The following is a 7,220-nucleotide window of genomic DNA, read 5'->3' on the forward strand; positions in this document are numbered from 1 at the left end:
AATCAAATTTTTTTAATTTATTCAAATTTATCACTAAATAAAATAATAAGAATACTAAATTTTGTGTTTCTATCATTTGTATTTTATTCTTAATATCTTATCTTATCTTATTCTTGGAATCAAATATAACTATAAAGCTTACAAATAAGCCAGAGAACTCAAGATATTGTTAGGGGAAAAAAATGGAAGATAAGGGTGATAAACTAAATATTTCTTTTAACAAGAAACATATTAGGAGAGGTGGTTGAAATTGATGAGCCTAAAATCCCTTTAAAAATAAGTGATGATGTGGTAAATCCACTTAAATGATAGAAAGAACTATGAAGAACATGATCTAAACTGCCATCCAAATGAAGCAGTCTAATTATGAAAATTGAAAAATGTGTGGTTGCTTTAAGAATAAGTAGAAACGATAAATCACGCATTTAAGTTAGAGAAAGTTTAGGTGGTCAGTATTTTTATTTTACTTAATCAAAATGAATAATTTTATACTATTAGATATCATCTCATACCATTAAAAATATTAATGATGGTTAATTGATAGTTACACATCACAAATTCTGCTGGATCCATAGCACTCCTCTTTAAGTTATGTTGAGATAATTTGCCTTTTTTTTTTATCAAAGTGAAATAGAAACAGTAAATCATGTATTCTTCGTTTATCAAAATCCTGAGCATATGTGGATGAAAACTATGAGTGAGATATAGAATTTGATAGTATATGTTCTTGACTTCGCTTGCTTGCTCTTGATAGCATTGCTCAAGGGAGTAGTAAGTATAACTTGTGGATTAATTCTATCTTAGAACCTAGAAAGTATAGTTCTATTTTGTCAAGAACTTTTAGAAATTGAGATATTATTTTATGCTTATTAGTTGTGGTATTAAAATGTATTTAGTTATGGGTAAAAATGAGGATCTTGTTCTATGCTCTTGAGACATGGTAGTTGTGGTGTTGGAATGTACATGGTTATATATGTTTTTTTTTTTAAGTACATAGTTATATATGGTTGATCTTTTGTATAAGGTGTTTATTTAACTGTTGATTTATAAATTTTATAGTTCAATGTGTGAAAACAGAGTCGAATTTTTTTGGTTTGAAAACAAGTACAACGTACTAAAAGATGGAAGAATTTTAAAGTGATGGAACTTTGTAAAATTTGTTCATGAATCAATTTATATGAAGTTGATGTTTATCAATTTGATGAATATCAAATCGAAGACTCGTAAAGCATTATGGCATGGTGATTTATATACCACTTGTATGATAAAATTTCTAGTCAAAGAATAATGTTACATTTTGGTCAACTTAAAGATTATATAAATTTTGGCTTATAAAAGCTTCAATTTGGTTAATCATATGGTTACTAAACATGCAGTTTGATAAGTTTAGAAAAAACAAGTTAATAAGATATGATTTGGATAAGTAAGCTAGTTAAGTTATAAATTTTTTTTTAGTCCCGCTAGGAAGACAATGAGGTATCTATACAATATGTACAATGGGCTGTTTATTTGGCCCAATATGTATTAATAATGTAAATTAAATATTATTATCCCTAATTTCTAGTTGCTTTTTGTGATTTCTACCACCAATTTACTTCAAATTCTTTTACATTAACCCTTCATCACCTACCATTACCTACCTTCCAAAAAATCCTATTGTTTGTTCCGCAGAAAAATCCCCTTTCTTCGCCGCCCCGCTGTGTGCGCAGCAACCTGCGTTCTACTGCTCTGTTTCTGTGTGACGTGTAGTTTCCGTTCCTTCCGACCGGAACTGTCGCGCTCTGCCTCCTTGCGCCAACGTCCTCACCGGAAGAACCTCCGTCACTTCTCACGCGGCCGAACATCTGTGACCTGCAACTGTCAGTGTCCTCGACGTGAGTTGCAGCCCAGAACCCCACGCTCACATCATCCCAGCACTGCTGCCTGGGTCTCGTTGAATTACTCGAAGAATAAACATCCACGAAATTTGAGAAAGTGAACATCCAAAATCATACAAAAACGAACATCCAATGTGAACCGTGTATAAATCATAACCAGCAATCATCGTCTACAACTAAGCACCCAAGAATAACCATCCACGTTCACATAGAAAGTGAACATCCGACGACAAGAAGAAGGCACAAATCGGCTGTGATGGAGGCGCTGGACGTCCGGGTTGCTGCGGTGCTGCGAGCTCGACTCACACAATATGCGCGTCCTCCCTACGTACGGTGGCCTGTGCGGACGACGGCACCAGTCGAGTGAACATCCGACGACAAGAAGAAGGCACAAATCGGCTGTGATGGAGGCGCTGGACGTCCGGGTTGCTGCGGTGCTGCGAGCTCGACTCACACAATATGCGCGTCCTCTCTACGTACGGTGGCCTGTGCAGACGACGGCGCCAGTCGGAAGAGTGTCGGCGCGATGTCCGACAGCGAATGGTAGCCGTCGTAGCGGCGTACCAGTTTTTGCTTCGAGGAGAGAGTGAGAGAAGAGTTTACACCGTATTGAGAGAGGGAGATAATCCTAATTTGATTCTGACGGGAATCATAATTTGATTCAAAATTTAAATGAAAAACTACTCAAAATTAATTAATTGCTATAACCAAGGTAGTTAAAATCGCGTTTCAACTCGTGAAAACGCACGATTTCACGTTTTTGCATCTTCTCTCCGTGTCGATTTCGCTTCTCGTCCAAAACTCACCTGTATCTTGTGGAATCGCCGTGCAAAAACGAAGAGCCGCCAGAATCGCCGATTTTGCCGCGATGTTGCGTTCAAGATGGAGGAAGCTCTTTTCTTGGCCCTGATTGCAGCCCAATCCAACCCAATAGCCTAATCTGAATAGAAGACTATGGAAGATGGGGAGCCCTAGCAGACTAGCAGTAAATTCCCTAATCTCTTAACCTTCCTCATCACTTTACAGTTTATCTCCATGGCAAAAATTGCAAAATTTCACCTTTCTCAAGTCTCTCAATCTCTGACTCTATCTCTCTATCCCTCTGAAGTTTGAATTTTTCGCGACCAAAATCCCCAATTTGGAGTGTCACCGACTTGCCATAAGGTTTGCTACTGTTGTTGTCGAATCAGACTGGTGGTGGCTAGGCTGTGTGAGCGTCACTTTGCGATTGCGATTTACGAGATTCTCTAGCTCTGCCTCTTTGTCTCTGGTTCTCTGGCCCTACCTCTCTAGCTCTGGAATTTGGATTGCTGCTCATCTTCTCCTCTCCTTCACTGGTAGTTCAGGTAAGTTAAAAGCTCTTTTTTAATTTTTATCCTCTTCAATGCTCAATCTGTTGTTGTGCTTGTTTATTATTGATTATGTTGCAGGTTGAATTGATATTACCTATCTTTGTTGGCTTATCAATTATATTGCAGATTGATTATATTGTTCAATCTGAAATATGGTTTTATGTGAATTATAGTAGGTTTTCAAATTGAGGTTAACCTATGTGTTCATGTTTATTGCAAGCAAGTATTTCATATCAGTATGCTGTATGTATATGATATAGCTTTTGTATTGTTTATTGATTTTTCTTCTTTGAGATATGCAATTTTAATGATTTAGTAATCTAAAGATATTATTATTGTATGCTGTTTTTGTTTTATCTATTAAATAATCTTTGAATTCCTTTTTGTTTAGTTGGTTTATTTTAGATATAGAACATGAAACTCCTATTATGAAAGTTGAGGCTCATTTTTCCTTAATATGCCTCAGTTATTTTTTAGTTAAGGATAGTTCAATCATCTTTATTTTGCATTAAAGAATGAAATCCAATTTAGTATTTTTCTTGTTAAAGGTGCAATTTCATTAAGAGAAATTTTGCTGTTAGAATAGAGTTCTCTATCAAGTATCAACACATAAAAGACATGAGGTGTGAATTAAAAAGAAATGTAAAGGATACTATGTGAATTAAAAAGAAATAATATAACCTGTAAATTAAAAGAGAAGCAATTTTGCCCAGATAGAGGTTCATAATTCAGATTGATTGTGTTTTATTGAAAGAAAAATAAAAAAACAATGAGAATAAGAATAGATAAAAAAAGTACTGCATAAAAAACTTTGAGTACTCAATCTGAAACCTTTCGTTGCACACTTGCACCAATAGAAAAAAAGTGAGAGGTGATAAGATATTGTTCTATTTTGTTGAATTACTTAAAATGCTTTATTGAATTTTATTTGTTGAATTTTTTTTAACTGAATGATTAAATTATTGTTGTGACATTGAAGACAATTCTTGAATTTTTGTTATGCTAATATTTTTTGTTTAAATTGGATTGTTAAATTTTGTTGTTGAACTTTAGAAAAAAATTTGCTTTGCTCTATTTTGTTTTGAATTACTTAAAATTCTTTATTGAATTTTTTTGATGAATTTCTTTTAATTGAATGATTGAATTGTTGTTGTGGTATTGAAGACAATTTTTGAATTTTTGTTATGCTAATAGTTTTTGTTCAGATTGAATTGTTGAACTTTGTTGTTGAACTTAGATGGTTGTAATTGGAATTAAACATAATTTCATAAATTTTGTTGTTGATGAGGATGGAGAAGAAGAAAATTTGGTGCTCTAATTTTAGATCCTGATTTGAATGATGAAGCAAATGGTAATAAAGTTATTGGTGATTCTAAGGATTCCTTAACAATTTCTTATCTTGATGATGATGAGTTTGAAAAACTTCTCCAAGGACCTCTTCCTCCTGCTCCTGAAAATGAAGATGATAATGCGAAAGATTTTATGATTAATGAAGAATAGAAAGATTATTAAATGACTTATTTAGATTTTAGTTAATTAGTTGTTCATTGTTACTAGTTTGGTTAATTTATTGGCTATTTGAGGTTATTTTGGTATCGTATAAATTCGTGAGTTGTGAATTTGTATTTTAATTTGTGAGTTGAGTTGTGAATTTGTGTTATGACTTATGAATTGTGACTTTTAACTTGTTATGGTATAATATTAGTTATAGTCTTTTAGGTAATTTGGTTTATTGAGATTTATTTTATTATTAGTAAAATAAATTTTTGCTATCAAATTTTTCATAATTTTTATATTTTACGAGCCACGTTTACGTTCCGTCTTACGATTCAACGAGTTACAATTCTGAATTAAGTTAACGAGTCGAGATAAAAACTACGAGTTCACTACCTTGGCTATAACTACTCAAAATTAATTAATTGCCATAACTAACGGGAATCATGATTTAATTCAAATTTTAAATTGAAAACTACTCAAAATTGATTAATTGCCTCTAATCTATTCTTAATATATAAAAGTAGATACATAAGCATGCACCACATTACTTTTGAGACATTTTTTTCCTCCTACTAATGTCATGTCAGCAATATTGCTTACTTGGCACAACTTTAGAATCAACCACTCAATTCTTGCCAAATCAACTATTATTTCTAAATCAGCAAAAAAATAAAATATACAAATAAAAAACTAAAAAATAAAATCCAATAAATTTGTAACCTCCAAATACATTGAATTCATATTCTTATATTTATTATATCTTACCGTTATAAACAATACAATAAATTTATAACCGCAACAATTAATTTATAAATTAAAAGTTTAAAAAATGAAAATTATATTTTATTATTATAATTATGTTTATTATAATCATTTTAATTTTTGCTAATGAGTTATACCTCAAATGGCATAGTCTCCCAATATCAATTCTTTGATTTTTTTATTATTATTTTATATAAAAATTTGAATATATATCCTGTAAAATATATAAAAAAGAAGTTAGAAGGACAAATATTAAAATTTATAATATTTATTGAATTTTTTTATCAATTTATACAAATACAATAATATTAATACTTATTGAATATTCTATTATTTTTTATCATATAAAAAATTAAATCAAATAAATAGTAAAATATAAAATAATATTAAATTAAATAAATAAAAGATATCTAATTTTTTATATTTGAACCTAAAGATAGAGAGAGTGTTGTTTATTGAACTTATTAGATACTTTAAGTCATAGTAAAGTATTTAAGTTAATTGAACTATTTTTTATCTTTTGAAAAAGTACTACTAAGTTTTTTATAAAAACTTTGGGGGGCCATGGCCACCCCTTGTCTGAACTAAGCTCCACCACTGTTTGTACATATAAGATGCATCATACATGGATATTGGATACAAATCTAAATATATAATTATTACAATAATTATGTTGACCGCAACTCCATAAGTTTAGGCCATTGACTACATCAATTGCATTGCCAACTTTAGAATAATTATTATTTGGTTAGAATCAACCACTAAATTCTTGCCAAATCAACTATTATTTTTAAATCAGCAAAAAAATATATATATACAAAAAAAACTAAAAAATAGAATCCAATAAATTTGTAACCTCCAAATACATTGAATTCATATTCCTATATTTTTTATGTCTTGCCGTTATAAATAATACAATAAATTTATATTCGCAACAATTAATTTATTAATTTTTATAAATAACTCACTAAAGATAATAAACATCCATATTACAAATGTCATAATAATATTATTAATCATAATAAATTTTACGTTATAAATATTTAAATTCTATACCATTTAAACTACATATATAAGTCTCTTATCACTATTCCTTCACATAACATCAAATTTATCACAAAAAATTTATTTCCGAACTGCACATCTCAAACTTACTCAATAGAGCATCATTCCTTCAGAGCAGATCAGCAGAACGATTAGAAATCGAATAACTATCCAAGATCTAATGGCCATACAATGAGAATCTGATGATCAGGTATGACAAAAAAAAATCACAACATGCATCATACATTCATACTTACTCAAATACCATATACCTAATGATAACATAAATTGAATATTGGAATAGGAAAAGATCTTCACAATTTTAGCAACTATAAACAAAATTGATGACAAATTAGGATGGAACTATGTTAAATATAAAAAGTGTCAGAAGAAAGTATATATAAAAAAAAAGAAACAACTACATTTGCGGCACATGTAATCGAACACTACGATAACCAACAATAATGTAACTTTATATACTTTTCATAATCTCATCTATCAAATTATTAGTTGCTAGCCCAATACTTATTTTAGGTTCAGAATTCAATTAAAGGTTTTAGATCAAAGTGTTACAACAACTTTTATACTATTTGATGGCGACGCAAAAAATTTATTGCGCACAACTGCTTCAAATCTAATGACATTTCAGAAAAATAATGACATTGAAGCATCACCCCATCAAGAGATT

Source organism: Arachis ipaensis, chromosome B01, assembly GCF_000816755.2.
Source record: "Arachis ipaensis cultivar K30076 chromosome B01, Araip1.1, whole genome shotgun sequence".
Lineage (NCBI taxonomy): Eukaryota > Viridiplantae > Streptophyta > Magnoliopsida > Fabales > Fabaceae > Arachis > Arachis ipaensis.